The sequence below is a fragment of the Cervus elaphus genome, chromosome 18 (genome assembly GCF_910594005.1).
Source record: "Cervus elaphus chromosome 18, mCerEla1.1, whole genome shotgun sequence".
Classification (NCBI taxonomy): Eukaryota; Metazoa; Chordata; class Mammalia; order Artiodactyla; family Cervidae; genus Cervus; species Cervus elaphus.
This window is the reverse complement of record NC_057832.1, coordinates 22,972,512-22,990,010: the sequence shown is the minus strand read 5'-3', so window position 1 is coordinate 22,990,010 and position 17,499 is coordinate 22,972,512. Positions and strand designations below refer to the sequence as shown.

Below are 17,499 nucleotides of genomic sequence, written 5' to 3'. Positions count from 1 at the left end.
TCTCCATGGGATCTTCCCGACCTAGGGATCGAATAAACCCAGGTCTCCTGCATTGCAGGCAGATTCTTTACCATCTGAGCCACCAGGAAAGCCCACAAACAACTTAGCTAAATGGCAAATACAGGATTGTCAAATGTTCAGATGACACAAACCAGTTTCTTAAAAAGATAAGCAATACTCTAAAATTTGAATTCACTAAGATCTGGGTAGGCAAGATTGATGAAATTTAAAACAAACTATTGTTTGAAAATTCAATTAAGTGTATATATGTTTATGGGGACAGATGGAAGCAGGCGTTGGAGTTTTAGCTGACAATAAACTCAACCAAAAGTACAATATTGTGTCATCAAAAACCAATTCAACTTTAGTTTACACAAGAGAATGGTGTCAAGAATAATAAGAGAACCAGTGTAGCTGAGTACAACTGTAGAATTACAAGATGGTCAAAGGGCCAGAAATGTCAAAGGAAGAGTGTTCGGATTTGGTGGGGGAGGCAGAGAATGTATATGTAGAATGGTATGTGCCTCCAAATATGAGGAGAAACTTCATGGAAAGTCATTCAAGTATCTTGATTGCCAGCTTCTAGACCTATTTTTAAAAGCTCTGATTTGGATGACAACAGACTGTGGAAAATTCTTAAAGAGATGGGAATACCAGGTAACCTTACCTGCCTCCTGAGAAATCTCTATGCAGATCAGGAAGCAACAGTTAGAACCGGACATAGGGCAACGAACTGGTTCAAAAACGGGAAAGGAGTACATCAAGGCTATATACTGTCACCTTGCTTATTTAACTTACATGCAGAGTACATCATGCAAAATGCCAGGGTGGATGAAACACAGCTGGAATCAAGATTGCTGGGAGAAATATGAATAACCTCAGATACGCAGATGACACCACTCTTATGGCAGAAAGTGAAGAAGAACTAAAGAGCCTCTTGATGAAAGTGAAAGAGGAGAGTGAAAAAGCTGATTTAAAATTCAACATTCAAAAAACTAAGATCATGGCATCCAGTCCCATCACTTCAGAGCAAATAGATGGGAAACAATGGAAACAGTGACAGACTTTGTTTTGGGGGGTTCCAAAATCACTGCAGATGGTGACAGCAGCCATGAAATTAAAAGATGCTTGTTCCTTGGAAGAAAAGCTATGACAAATCTAGACAGCATATTTAAAAGCAGAGACATTACTTTGCTGACAAAGGTCCGTCTAGTCAAAGCTATGGTTTTCCCAGTGGTCATGTGTGGATGTGAGAGTTGGACCATAAAGAGAGCTGAGCACTGAAACATTGATGCTTTTGAACTGTGGTGTTGGAGAAGAGTCTTGAGGGTCTCTTGGACTGCAAGGAGATCAAACCAGTTAAAGGAAATCAGTCCTGAGTATTCATTGGAAAGACTGATGCTGAAACTGAAGCTTCAATAATTTGGTCACCTGATGCGAAGAACTAAGCCCATGATGCTGGGAAAGATTGAAGGCAGGAGGAGAAGGGGGTGACAGAGGATGAGATTGTTGAATGGCATCACTGACTTGATGGACATGAGTTTGAGCAAACTCTGGTAGTTAGTGATGGACAGGGAAGCCTGGTGTGCTGCAGTCCATGGAGTTGCAAAGAATCAGACACAACTGAGCAACTAAACTGAACTAAACTGTACCTAACCAGGACTATCTTAGTCAAAATGAAAATCTGTCCACAAAATCCACAGGACATGGGAGGACCGGATTCAGAAAAGATTGAACAGAGCTCTGGGATGGGGTAGCCAGAAGCCCGGTGGAAGTTACACCCAGGAGAGAGCTGGTCCTCACACCTGTGACCCTATCAGTCATGATGGATGACCAGCACCTGCCCCCTGGGTTTCTGCAGTTGCAGCCTCACTTAAGATTCAAAACTCCACTACAGAACATTCAATGGGTTGGACCAAAATTATGTGCCTAGCCCTGGCTGGGTTTATTTTGATTTATTCTGGAGAAGAGAACTAGCAGCAATGAGATGGTTGTTGGTCCCAAACAATGTGAGAACACCCCTGCTTAGAAATAGAGTTATGCTCACTGAATGCTTAGCAAAGATTCTTTCTCAATATGAGAAAGGCAACAATTTCTCAGACTCATTCAGTGAGAATTTTAAAAGTGACCGTGGGCAAACAAGGAGATTTTAAGAGTGCAGTGCACATTAGAGGTTAACTACAACAACTCTTGACCTTTATCAACATGGAAACTCACCTGGAGAGATTAAATGATGTTTTTGGAGGAGCTCTCAGTGGATATCAAAAAGAATGAACTCGGGGTCCCCATGACGTCAACCATCCTTCTTATAAAATATTGCCTAATTTTCAACTGAACAATCTGACTTAGTGATAGAATTGTAAAATTTACTGAGATCAAAATATTGTTGTGTCAAAATATCCACTCATAGTTGTTAACAGAATTAATGTGAACACAGGAAAGAATGATCATGTGGGGAAGGGAGAGGAGGTTAAGGAGGGACGTGGAGACAAGATGAAAAATTCATTCAACTCTAACTCAATTTATTTTTCTGATGTGACCTCTAATTTGCCAACTTTAGATTTGGTTTGGATGCTAACCTTTTCCAGTAATTAAAGTTTGAGTGTTTAAGGAAAAACAATGCCTTTGACTACCAGCAAGACTTTAGGAAAATGTCACTGTGACAGCAAGTTATTTTTCATCTGCATAGTAAACTTTTTGAATGATGAAAAATCAATACTTCAACAATTCTTCTTGCAGGTGTTGTTTGTTTGATATGTCTCTTATGTCAGTTGGAAACAACAGTTTAAACACTACTTTAATGAGAAAAATTGCCTATGGCTGGTCTGGTTTTGCCTTAAATGGATTTGTAGATGGTTGGTGACTGATGTTTGCTTTAAACATTTTTTGACAGACAAATCCATTGTTTGTTGCCACTTTTTCCAAAGTCCATGGAGAAATTAGCTTTAATTACTCCATTGATTGGAGGACCATAGCAAATCTTCTTTTCTTAAGAAAGAAAGGCAAACACTACTAGTCACTGGTTTTGAGCAATTCTTTCATAAATCAAAATACTGAAGCTAGTGAATCAAACCACTAGACAGCTTTCTTTGAAGGACAAAGTATATTATATTAACCCTTCCTCCCCAGTACAGAGGCAGAAGAAAAGAAAGTGTTTCCTTAAATGTTGTGTCAAAATATTGAAATAAAATGTGGACACCTCAGACATTCAGATATTTTAGGTATACATCTAATAAAACTGTGGCTTCCCACTTCCTTTCAAATTGACAAAGAGTATAGATCTCTAACTGCTATCATCCTGAAAATATGGTCTCCATTAGCAGCCAAGGATATAGTATAACCCAGAAGCACTCATTTAAAAGAAAACAGAAAATTCCTTGGCAGTCCAGTGGTTAGGACTCCATGCTTCCACTGCAGGGGGCCTGGGTTTGATCTTTGGTCAGAAAATTAAGACCCCATTAAGAGGAAAGTGAAAAAGTTGGCTTAAAGCTTAACATTCAGAAAACTAAGATCATGGCATCTGGCCCCATCACCTCATGGGAAACAGATGGGGAGACAGTGGAAACAGTGTCAGACTTTATTTTTGGGGGCTCCAAAATCACTGCAGATGGTGACTGCAGCCACGAAATTAAAAGATGCTTACTCCTTGGAAGGAAAGTTATGACCAACCTAGATAGCATATTAAAAAGCAGAGACATTACTTTGCCAACAAAGGTCCGTTTAGTCAAGGCTATGGTTTTTCCAGTATGGATGTGAGAGTTTGTTGTGAGTATGGTTGTGAGAGTTGGACTGTGAAGAAAGCTGAGCGCTGAAGAATTGATGCTTTTGAACTGTGGTGTTGGAGAAGACTCTTGAGAGTCCCTTGGACTGCAAGGAGATCAAACCAGTCCATCCTGAAGGAGATCAGTCCTGGGTGTTCATTGGAAGGACTGATGCTGAAGCTGAAACTCCAATACTTTGGCCACCTGATGCAAAGAGTTGACTCATTGGAAAAGACCCTGATGCTGGGAGGGATTGGGGGCGGGAGGAGAAGGGGACGACAGGGGATGAGATGGCTGGATGGCATCACCAACTCGATGGGCCTGGGTTTGGGTAAACTCCGGGAGTTTGTGATGGACAGGGAGGCCTGGCGTGCTGCGATTCATGGAGTCGCAAAGAGTCGGACACGACTGAGCGACTCAACTGAATTGAACTGAAGAAAAGCAAAAGAGAAACAAGAAAGAAGAAGAAAGGACATTAGTGGACAGAGAAAAAGAGACCATCCAAAAATTAGAGGCTGTCATCACTATTCCTACTTTCTCCACGCAATTTCTGGGTTTGTTCTCTAATAGCAACTTGATAGTCCTCTATTCTGTGATGCATCACCTCCAGTGGAGACACCCCTTCCTCTCAGAGTATGAATCCTACCATTTGGCTGATTCTAGACATGGTCAGTGACAGCCTGTGCCCACTCCATAACACCATGGGTCAGAAGGCCTGTCATGACTCTGTCTTAGCCAGCGCAGTTTTCTTAGAGTGAAACTCATACCATAAGCTTCTGTCCAGATTTGTAAATAACCCATCTTATTTCTCATTTGAATGTCTCATTAATTCACCTTGAGATGTTGATCATGACTCCCTTTGACATTTGTAATGTTTCAAGAGGAAATGCTTATATTGAACTAACTATGGGAACTATCTGGGAGGAACACTGTTTGAAAAGTACAGCATTTTCAAAATAATATCATGGCAGGCTTCCCAGCTCACAGCCACAACATCCTGTGGAATCAACAAAGCAATTTAAAAAGCCTGAAACTCATAATCTCCAGGGGAGACACCCCTTCCTCTCAGAGTATGAATCCTACCATTTGTTCTTTGAATTAGAACAATTCTGTGGAGGCGTAGGGCAACAAAGCTTTTCTTCCTAGACTCTAGAATACTGGTCTTCTTAGATCATGACCTAGACAAATCTAAAACAAAAGTTTCACCCCCCACCATCTCACTAATCACAAGCATGCTTCTTTCTTTATTTGACTTCATTTTAATGCTGGTTATGACCCACTAAGGACCTAACAGAAGCAGAAGAGATTAAGAAAAGGTGGTAAGAATACACAGAAGAACTGTACAAAAAAGCTCTTAATGACTCAGATAAGCACGATGGTGTGATCACTCACCTAGAGTCAGACATCCTGGAATATGAAGTCAAGTGGGGCTTAGGAAGCATCACTACAAACAAAACTAGTGGAGGTGATGGAATTCCAGTTGAGCTATTTCAAATCCTAAAGGATGATGCTGTGAAAGTGCTGCACTCAATATGCCAGCAAATTTGGAAAACTCAGCAGCGGCCACAGGGAGGGAAGAGGACAGTTCTCACTCCAATCCCAAAGAAAGGCAATGCCAAAGAATGTTCAAAGTACCACACAATTGCACTCATCTCATACACCAGAAAAGTACTGCTCAAAATTCCCCAAGCTAGGCTTCAACAGTATGTGAACTATGAACTTCCAGATGTTCAAGCTGGATTTAGAAAAGGCAGAGAAACCAGAGATCAAATTGCCAACATCCACCAGATCATAGAAAAAGCAAGAGAATTCCAGAAAAATATCTACCTCTGCTTTATTGACTTTGCCAAAGCCTTTGACTCTGTGGATCACAATATACTGTGGAAAATTCTTCAATAGATGGGAATACCAGACCACCTGACCTGCTTCTTGAGAAACCAGTATGCAGGTCAAGAAGCAACAGTTAGAACTGGACATGGAACAACAGACTAGTTCAAAATTGGGAATGGAGTACATCAAGGCTGTATATTGTCACCCTGCTTATTTAACTTATATGCAATGTATATCATGCAAAGTGCCATGTTGGATGAAGCACAAGCTGGAATCAAGATCGCCAGGAGAAATATAACAACTTTAGATGTGCAGATGATACCACCCTAATGGCAGAAAGCAGAGAGGAACTAAAAAGCCTTTTGATGAAGGTGAAAGAGGAGAATGAAAAACTTAAAACTCAATATTCAAAAAACTAAAGTCATGGCATCATCTGGTCCCATCATTTCATGGCAAATAGATCAGGAAAAAATGCAAACAGTGACAGACTTTATTTTCTTGGATTCTAAAATCACTGTGGACAGTGACTGCAGCCACAAAATTAAAAGATGCTTGCTCCTTGGAAGAAATGCTGTGACAAACCTAGACAGTGTATTAAAAATCAGAGGCTTCATTTTGTCGTCAAAGGTCTGTATAGTCAAACTATGGTTTTCCAGTAGTTGAATATGGATGTCAGAGTTGGACCATAAAGAAGGCTGAATGCCAAAGAATTGATGCTTTCAAACTGTGGTGCTGGAGAAGACTCTTGAGAGTCCCTTAGACCGCAAGGAAATAAAATCTGTCAATCCTAAAGGAAATCAACCCTGAATATTCATTGGAAGGACTGATGCTGAAGCTGAAGCTCTAATACTTTGGCCACCTGATTCAAAGAGTTGATGCATTGGAAAAGACCCTGATGCTGGGAAAGTTTGAGGGCAGGAGGAAAAGGGGATGACAGAGAATGAAATGGTTGGACAGCATCACTGACTCAATGGACATGAGTTTGAGCAAGCTCTGGGAAATGATGAGGGCTGACATGCTGCAGTCCATGGGGTGGCAATGAGTTAGATAGACTTAGCAACTGAACAACAACAAATGACCCACTAAACTGATTTCATAACCTACTGATATGTGATAACCCACAATCTAAAACGCACCTCTCTAGAACATGGAGAACTTTGCTCCTAATCTGGAGTCATTTCACACAGCCATGTTTTTAAGATTATAAAGCAATTGCACTTTAGACACACTCTCTAAAAAGTAAGATGGCTGGGTGCCCCAGCAACAGATTCTGATTTAACTAGAACCAAGCATCAGTCATTTGTAAAAGCTTTCTGGGTAATTCTAACGTGTGCCAGGATCAGTACCGATTGCTTGGTCTAGAGAAACTAACAAGAAAATCTCTAAGTTCTTTTATTGCAATTCATTTTTTAAAAGACTCTGCTTATAAAGTTACTTTACATAATATGAAGTAGCCAGTGAGTAGGTTGTGTATCACTTTGCCACGTTTGGTACAGGATGGTCTTCAAAGCACTTTACAATCCCTATTTTTCCACTTGAGCAGCAGGACACATGAGCACCTGGCCTCTTGCCTTGGACAGGGCGTCTCGGCAGGAGTGGGTTATTATCGAGCTGCCTCTGGTCTGGGTGACCTTTTCTCTACTGAGCTTTATTTCCCTGAACAGAAACTAGATGCCTGAGAATGACGCATGGAAAGTGACTGGAGCGCTGCGGCGGTGACCCTTCACCTACTAAACTCCCCTTGTTGATTCCGCTGCCAGGCAGGGCAGCTCAGGCTGTGGGTGTGGGACTGACCTTTCCCCCAGTGAGCCTGCCCGCGAGGCCAGCATCTGCTTCGCTTCCACAGAACGGGCTAGCATTCCCCTCCCGCCAACACAATGTGGATGAAAACTGCACGGCAGAGTCACTTTATTTTTAAACGGGAAATGTATTTATAAATGCATGTCCTAGCAAAGGAAAACTTACCCCGTGGCTCCAATACACAGTACATTTTGTACATAGTACATTGAGGTGCCCGTTTATAGAAAGCAGAGGTGGGAAAACCCCATTATGGAAGGGGCAGGAGAAAGAACAAAGATGGGGAACCCCACACCTTTCCTTTCTGGACTCAGCCTTGACTTCTGAAACCCACCTAGGTCCCTATGAACTGAGAACATAATATAACCAGGTCCCTCAAACTCGGTACTGTCAAATTCTCATGTTTATTTTCAAAAGGGAGGGATTAAAAGGGGGAAAGTGTATGTGTCTGTGTGACTACTGTTAAAGCTAGACCCAGTCTAATTTCCTCTCCAGCAAAGTCTAACCTATGCCCCATAGTATAAGAGGACGCCAGAAAAAAATCAGTGTCCTTAAGGAAACAAGCTGTTACTGTTTCTAATAGCCAGGACATGGAAGCAGCCTAGATGTCCATCAGCAGACGAATAGATAAGAAAGGTGTGGTAATATGTACCACAACAGAATATTACTCAGCTATTAAAAAGAATACATTTGAATCAGTTCTAATGAGCTGGATGAAACTGGAGCCCATTATACAGAGTGAAGGAAGTCAGAAAGAAAAACACCAATACAGTATACTAATGCATATATATGGAATTTAGAAAGATGGTAACGATGACCCTATATGCAAGACAGCAAAACAGACATAGAACAGACTTTTGGACTCTATGGGAGAAGGCGAGGGTGGGATGATCTGAGAGAATAGCATTGAAACATGTATATTATCATATGTGAAACAGATCTCCAGTCCAGGTTCGATACATGAGACAGGGTGCTCAGGGCTGGTGCAGTGGGATGACCCTGAGGGATGGGATGGGGAGGGAGGGGGGAGCGGGGTTCAGGATGTGCACCCATGACTGATTCATGTCAGTGTATGGCAAAAACCACCAGAGTATTGTAAAGTAATTAGCCTCAAATTAAAATAAATTTTAAAAAAAAGGAAACAAGCAGTTGAATTTCCAGCATCCTTTTTTTTTTTTTTATCCCCTCAAATTCAGTTTCACACAGTGTCTGGTCTGGACCAACAGGACAAGCAGGCATTCTCAGTTCTAAGAGGTCAGAAAGGCTCATGTAAAAAGTAATCCTAAAATTGCCAAAGCCTAGAAGAACATGGCAAAGATTCCAGTTTCAACTAAGGCTTACAAAATTCATACTTTCTACTACTCATGTGACTTAGGTGACTTAATGTCCTGTCTGTCTCCATTTTTCCTCTGCAAGTAAAAGTGGTGGATTAAGTGAATGCTTCTGGTATTTGTCTTTGATGGTCTCTCTGAAGAACAGCTCTTCCAAGTGGAAGGGAGAGGATGGAGGCAGGGGTGTGGTGGCAGGCTGAAATGTGAAGGCTGCTTGGATCCCCAGCCCAGAAATAAGCAGAGGTTGAATCTCCCAAACCTGATTCTGCTTCTCTGATCTCTGGAGTGCTGTGTTGGAAAGAATCCTAAGGCCAAACCACACAAACAGGAAAGAATGTTATGATCTATAATTGGTGGTGTCAGCTATAGTTGGGAGGACTAACTGCTTGGACAATATGTACTTGCTTAAATTGGTATTTTCAAATAAACAGAAAAATTTAGTGTGTAATGTCTATGTAGCTGTCTTTTCACTGCTAAGCATAGCATGCAATGCTATACTAATGCACTGCATATAATAACAGGCCAATGCATATGAATTAATTGAATTCACCCGATAGAAAGGAATGTCTGTCTAACTGACAAAATTTTCCCATTTTTAAGTGGAAATTTAGTTGGGTATTGATTCAGTTTTGACCATCCCCTGCACTGGGATGAGCAAAGAAAGGACAAGAGGTAGTGACCTCTAAAATTTGTCTTCCAGACGACCTGATACCTGATTGTGTTCCTTTTATTTTCAGTCAAAGTTTGTCTAAGGCAGTCAGTCAGTGCTACACAAACCAAGCTGGGCCTTGGCAATACTTGGGATTTTCCAAATTAGAGATTTCTATTTGGACTCCGTAGAGGGCAGGAGGGCTTCCCTGGTGTCTCAGTGGTAAAGAATCTGCCTGCAATGCAGGAGACCCAGGTTCGATCCCTGGGCTGGGAAGAAACCCTGGAGGAGGGCATGGCAACCCACTCCAGTATTCTTGCCTGGAGAATCCCATGGACAGAGGGGCTTGACAGGCTACAGTCCATAGGGTCAAAGAGAGTCAGACATGACTGAAGCGACTTAGCAGTAACAGCGGGGGATGGGGAGAGAGGGGTGAGAAAGAGATCCCCCTTGGTGATAACCTTAGGAAATTTGGGCAATGATCAGCAATCAGAGAAAAGGAACAAGTCACAGAAGCAGAAACGAAGCCTCAGCTGACAGCAGCTCAGTATCCGTGTACAGAAGACAAAGGGCAGGGAGGATAAGAGAGAGGAGCTGAATTCAGGCTCCTCAGGTCTGGAGCTGTCAAGCCTCCTACGCCCAAGGGGTTAGCAGTAGACGGCGGGGGAGCCATTAACCCAATTCCCTGTCCTGATCTTGCCTTCCAGTTTCATCAAAAGCCTATTTTAATAGACCTCTGCCAAATTCTTTGGCCTGTTCTTTCGCTACATGTGGTTTTAATTCAACTTTTGAAATAACATTTATAAATCCTTATAATTAAGAAGTAACACATGTTCCATTGTTTAACATTTGGAAAAGCACAAAAGAAAGCAAATGCAAATAATGATAATTTTACCACCCCAAAATAATCACTGAAAACCTCCTGGGCTATTTTCTTTATACATATGTTTATGCATATGTTTGTTCATATAATATTCAAAATATTAACCATCTATGTTTTCAGACACAATTTAGCGACTAAACAATAATTGTTTTACACCAGCATTTCTTATTTTCCAATGCCCTCCTCCCTCATTTGGTCAGCTAGGCCATAACTCACAGAAGAAGCCAAAAATACTTAATACTAAGTTTGGGAGATCTGAGAGATCGAGTTATAAGTTTTCTTCTTTCCTAAAAACCTATGTGTGGTTTCTATGATCCACCTACTAACTCCTACTTAAGGTTCGTTTGAGCTCTTGTCAAGTTTCTTTCACCTTTTGTTTTCTTCTGTACCCCTCAGATCAGAGAATCTCTTCCAGTTTGAGAGGTAATAGTGGGAAACCTGATGTGATTTACTGGATATTCACTATGCTCAGGCTTCCCAGGTGGTGCCAGTGGTAAAGAACCCACCTGCCAATGCAGAAGACTAAAGAGATGTGGCTTTGATCCCTGGGTCAGGAAGATCTCCTGGAGGGAGGCGTGGAAACCCACTCCAGTATTCTTGCCTGGAGAATTCCATGGACAGAGGAGCCTATCAGGCTACAGTCCATGGGGTTGCAAGGGTCAGACACGACTGAAGTGACTTAACAGGCACACACACTACGCTCTAAACTCCTTCAAAGCCTAGGCCTTTGCAACTCATTTTCTGCACCAAGACCCTAGGAACACAGCAGGAGTAGAAATGACTGCACGGAAGATTAGGCAGACAGGCACGAACCAGCCTTCCAGGGTTTCCTGCAGCCCTAAACAGTATAATCACAACAGAGGCACTGAAGTAAATAGGGTAGGAGACTAGGGTCCAATGTGTTTCAGGAACAACAGGATGAAATGCTGCCCATGTGGCAAAGAGCAGACAGATGCGAGAGAGAGAAAGAGAAACAGTCTCAATTGGGTCTTCTAGGTGGGAATGACGGATGATGTTGCAGCAACTCACATCAACCAACAAACTAGGACCAAATATAACACGAAACATTGCCATAGAAGCTAGTCTGGCCAGGTGACATCAAGCACCAGCTCTCCACCTGCCGTGAGACCTCGGGGAATACACAGATGCAACCCCGGGGGAAAGGATGATAAAATCTCCCATTAATCAAACAGTCTTGTAATAGACACAAAGCTGACCTATAGACAAGATGATATCAATAACTGCACATTTGGCATTTGTGAACTGAGATCTGTACCCACTGTATATATTTAGAATGGCTTAACTATGGTTGGTTCACCTAACAAGTAGAACATGAGGAGAGAGATATAAGAGTTTTCCTAATCTAGTGTAATTATGTGTAATTATGGTGTTGGACCATGAAGTCCAACTGGACAAGGGGAGAGAGAAGACACAGAGGAAGGAAGGAAAGCAAAATTGGAGTCTCAATGAGTTTGATATACTGTGCATGAGATGACAGTTGATGTCATCTAGGAGTATGGGAGGTGCACACAGCGAGTTGTTGATATTTTCTATGTTGTGGCATTACTTGTGAAGATAAGTTCTAGGGTGTGTTCATGGGAATGGGTAGCTGAGGTGAGCTATACATAGATATTGATAAGGTAAAGAGACTGATGAATTCAGGGGTAAAAGAATAGATTTATCATTTAGAGTAGTGTTGAAATCAACAAGAAAGATGACAGAAAGCATAATGGAAAGGAAGTAGTCAGTTATGCTGTAAAATGCAGCAAAAAAAAAAAAGTAGTAGGTAGAATTGTATGATGCCTTGTCTTCAAAGGTCCTATGATTTTAAAGGAGAATGGAGGAGTAATGTTTTGCATGCAGAGGGATAACAAACAAGGTGTGGAAAGATGAAGACACTTATCTCACCTTCAGGTCATTAAATACTTTGAATTAAGGAAAACATCCATCTACACTTAAGAGGTTGCATGAGACATGAAGTCTGTAGGTTGTGGCAAGAATATAAACATATTTAGAGAAGAAATTGGGGGTGTTGGGAATGTGCAATGTTTGTAGACAAATGCTGAATTCTAGAGGGCAAAATGGAAATATTTGGAAGAAGGACAAAGAGCATGAGAGATTAGGTCAGATTGGGAGGTACAAAAAAATGGTCTGGAGAAGGCACTAGTCAAAGATAGATAAATGGAGGGGAAGAAATGTCAGGTGATACCTGAGCTAAAGCATGATGTGAGGCATGGCAGGACTAGTGCAAGTAGACTCTGAGGTCCGACAGTACAACGTGGAGTCCAGGGACTCATTTAGCTCAACTGTGTGGCTCACTTTTTCACTGAGATAAGTTATGACAGCCTCAGGGAGCCAGGATATAACCTGGAACACAAGACTAAGGGAAGGCCTGGGGGCTGACGGTCCCCTGCAGTGCTATGGTGTGGAAGATGGGAAGAAAATCTCACAAATAAAATAGGATGCCTGTTCTTCAGTTAACAGATAGTAAAACAGAAGCCACAGTAGAACAAGAAAGGGATGAAGGTGAGAATGAATCGAGTGCAGGGCATCGAGGGTGAACAGGGAAGAAATGGAAAACACAAGACGGGTACCGTAACAGGATTGGAGGGAGCAAGGGAATGAGCCAAATGGAAAAAGAGGAGACAGTGGGCTGGGAGAAGGCATCTCCATGCTTTCAGAGGCAAGGTAGCCCTGACCAATAACCAGGCATGTGAGTGGCCATGGGAATAAGTAACAGAAATGCAATAGGGGGACTTCCCTCATGATCGGATAGCTAAGACTCCCTGCTCCCAATGCAGGAGGCCTGGGTTCGATCCCTGGTCAGGGAACTTGATCCCACATGTCGCAAATAAAGACCCAGGATGCTGCAGCTAAAAAAGATCCCTCATACTGCAAAGAAGATTGAAGATCCCTTGTGCCACAACTAAGATCCAACATAGCCAAGTTAATTAATTAATATTAAAGAAGAAAAGCAGTAGGTGTCAAGGTCACTGAGATTAAAGAATTCAAGGAACTATGAGGACAAAGTTAGATAATTCATCCACCTGACCTCTGAAGTTGTCTGGGATTATATGCTTTCCAGAGCCCCAGGTCTACCTTTCAATTCAGTGGAATAGACCAAAGTAGCCCAGTGGTAAAGAATGTGTCTGCCGATGCAGGAGACTCAAGAGACACAGGTTCGACATCTGGGTTTGGAAGATCCCCTGGAGGAGGAAATGACAACTCACTCCAGTATTCTTGTCTGAAGAATGCCATGGGCAGAGGAGCCTGGCCGGCTACAAAGAGGCACTACATGGGGTCACAAAGAGTTGGACACAACCAAGTACACACGAAGACCAAGATGCTCAGGGTGGACTATCATCACCCATTGCACAGCATTTATTTCAACAAATGCTCTCTCCACCTTACTTTCCCAATTTTTGGCATTCAGGCAAAACACAGTCACAGAGGACCCTGGCATTCATGGTAGCAAACTTAGTGATAGCATGGTCTAGCTCCTAGCGGCTTCAATCCACTGTTCTTCATCTTGGAATCCCGTAGAAAAAGAAAAATGTAGGGGCAAACAAGTATAGGGAACAATTTTTCCCCAAGTGGCATCATTTTATACCCTGCTCATTTGGCCAAGAACTATTACTGGCTTGAGTGTATGAAGCACAAAGTCATGTATCATGGAGAGTAAAATATGGAGTATAAAGAAGTATGAGTGTCTCCTTCCATGCACCCCCAACACCATGACTATTTGGTATTATTCCTTCCCAGACCCTTTACCTCCATTTATTAACTCATATTCAAATATTCCGTTTTTGTTATTTTTCTTTCTTTTTTAATTAATAATTTCCACTGTACTGGGTCTTTGTTGCTGCACAGACTTTCTCTAGCTGCAGCAGGCGGGGGTTCCTCTTCGTTGTGGCACCCAGGTTTCTCATTGCAGTGGCTTCTCTTGTTGTGTAGCGTGGGCTCTAGATGCCAGCTTCAGTAGCTGCAGCTCCTGGGCTCTGGAGCGCCGGATCGGTAGTTGTGGCACACAGGCTTACTTGCTCCATGGCATGTGGGATCCTCCCCAATCAGGGATCAAAACTGTGCCCCCTGCATTGGCAAGCGGATCCTTATCCACTGAGCCGCCAGGGAAGTCCTCTTTCTCTCTTAAAAAAATTGAGCCATACTGTATATATATCAGTATGCCACAAGCTTTTGACAATTAACAACATATAGAGGACAAGTTTCTAACATAGAGACAATGTTAGTGTAGGTCCTCTGGTAAGCTGCTGCTGAGACAAAAGTGCAAGAGGTTTGGAGTTGTTTGTTTGTCTATCTAGAAATAAAAACATACATTCACCAAATGTGTGACTGTATAACATGTACCTGGACCATACTAATCTGCTCTAGGGAGAGTACCATATCCATGGAAGGCAGCAGTTTCTATCAGTGCTACTGCTCCTTTGGACTATAGCGGTCCACAATCATTCTCAAAGAGCCATCTGTTTTTACAGATGAATTCAGTAGAAATATGATGGAACCACCACCTTCGAGATACAAGAATGGAAGTAATCTCCATCATTTTCACCAGAGTATCACAGTGTTCTGTAAATGTTTCAGAAGCTTATACTTGGCTTTCCCCACTTTGACAGGGCTAAACCTATAGGCCAAGGACTTACTGTGAAATTATTCCAAATGCCAGTTGCCAAGTATGTAAATTCCAGTTATACCCTCAGGGACCAGGGTACCAATTTCTATCTCTGCCCAGTATAGGCCTCTTCTAATGGGAAATGTTTGCTCCAGAGCCCCAAGCTGGGCTGCTGGCGGGGTGGCCTGTGGGAAGCTAACAAGGAGGAAGCAGAAGTGAGCAGAGAAAACTTTCAGACTGTGGATCAGTAGTTGTGGAGACATGGGAAGCAGAACTGAGCAGGGACAGACTCAGAACACAACACAAATTTGACAGAACTTCAACCAACAGGGAGAAGGCCTCAGAGCAGAGAATTCCCACTAGCAGACTCCCACACTGAGGAGAGTGCATCTCAGGTGGTACCAGGGGCAAAGAACCTACCTGCCAACACAGGAAGATGTAAGAGATGTGAGTTCTAACCCTGGGTTGGGAAGATCCCCTGGAGGAGGGCATAGCAACCCACTCCGGTATTCTTGCCTGGAGAATCCCCATGGACAGAGGAGCCTGGCGGGCTATGGTCCACAGAAGTTGGACTCAAATCGGCTCAAAGAGTCGGACACAACTGAAGCGACTTAGCATGCACACAGGCACAGTGAGCGGTAATGGCCAGCCTAGGTGCTTACCCATCACAGGGGTCTACGTGCGAAAAGCTAGGCAGAGGTTCCAACACTGTGTGGATCCCAAAGGGGCTGCAGCCTTGCTGTCGGCTAACTGCACACGCTGCAACTAACAGATAGTATTTTAGTGCCTCAGTTCAATCGCTCAGTCATGTCCAACTCTTTGGACCCCACGGACTGCAGTACGTCAGGCTTCCCTGTCCATCACCAATTCCCAGAGCTTGCTCAAACTCATGTCCACTGAGTCGGTGGTACCATCCAACCATCTCATCCTCTGATGCCCCCTTCTCCTCCTGCCTTTAATCTTTCCCAGCATCAGGGTCTTTTTCAATGAGTCAGTTCGTCACACCAGGTGGCCAAAGTACTGGAGTTTCAGCTTCAACATCAGTCCTTCCAATGAACACCCAGGACTGATCTCCTTTAGGATGGACTGGTTTGATCTCCTTGCAGTCTAAGAGACTCTCAAGACTCTTCTCCAACACCACAGTTCAAAAGCATCAATTCTTCAGTGCTCAACTTTCTCTGTAGTAAAATTCTCACATCCATACATAACTACTGGAAAAACCATAGCTTTGACTAGAAGGACCTTTGTCAGAAAAGTAATGTCTCTGCTTTTTAAAGTGCTGTCTAGATTTGTCATAACTTTTCTTCCAAGGAACAATGGTCTTTTAATATCATGGCTGCAGTCACCATCTGCAGTGATTTTGGAGCCCCCAGAAATAGCCTCTCACTGTTTCCATTGTTTCCCCATTTATTTGCCATGAAGTGATCGAACTGGATGCCATGATCTTCATTTTTTGAAGGTTGAGTTTTAAGCCAGCTTTTTCACTCTCCTCTTTCATCTAGAGGCTCCTTAGTTCCTCTTTGCTTTCTGCCATAAGGATGATGTCATCTGTGTATCTGAGGTTACTGATATTTCTCCTGGCAATCTTGATTCCAGTTTGTGCTTCATCCAGCATGTCATTTCACATGATGCATATAAGTTAAATAAGCAGGGTGACAATATACAGCCTAAATGTACACACTCCTTTCCCAATTTGGAACCAGTTCATTGTTCCATGTCCAGTTCTTACTGACATAGTTGCTTCTTGATCTGCATACAGATTTCTCAGGAGGCAGGTAAGGTGGTCTGGTATTCCCATCTCTTTAAGAATTTTCCACAGTTGTTGTGATCCACACAGTGAAAGGCTTTGGCATAGTCAATAAAGTGGAAGTAAATGTTTTTCTGGAACTCTCTTGCTTTTTCAATGATCCAGCGGATGTTGGCAATTTGATCTGTGGTTTCTCTGCCTTTTCTAAATCCAGCTTGAACATCTGGAAGTTCATGGTTCACATACTGTTGAAGCCCTACTTGGAGAATTTTGAGCATTACTTTGCTAGCATGTGAGATGAGTGCAATTGTGCGGTAGTCTGAACATTCTTTGGCGTTGCCTTTCTTTGGGATTGGAACGAAAACTGACCTTTTCCAGTCCTGTGGCCACTGTTGAGTTTTCCAAATTTGCTGGCATATTGAGTGCAGCACGTTAACAGCATCATCTTTTAGGATTTTAGTGCACGGGTGTCATTTATTTTTTCATTCCCCCATGAGTAGACAAGTTCTTTTGTCTTCAACATTTTGTTCTTACAGGTAGTACTCCATGAGCAGTCTCATACATAAATCTTCATGCTCTCTGCTGGTAAAACTGTAGGTTAAGTTTCTAGAAGTGGAATGGCTGAAACATGAGGTAATTATCCTTAAAATTTTATAGATTCTGCCAATTGCCTTCCAGAAAATGTTACCCATTTTATATTTCCACAAATAACATAGTAGTGCAGCTCATTTCCCCCGGACTTGCCAACATCGGATGTTATCAGACTTTTTCGTTATTTTCCAATCTGATGGTAGAACAATGATGTATCATTATCTTATTACTTCTTATTTTCCTACTCAATCATTAGTCTCAGAATGTTTCCATATGTCTATTA

General features: G+C 42.4%; 1 non-coding gene across 1 annotated transcript; it reads left to right on the top strand.

The window, feature by feature from the left end:
• Positions 1–9,573: 9,573 nt before the first annotated feature.
• On the top strand, positions 9,574–9,644 carry TRNAC-GCA. The gene has a single exon. It is a non-coding gene; the product is annotated as a tRNA-Cys (tRNA).
• Positions 9,645–17,499: the final 7,855 nt, after the last annotated feature.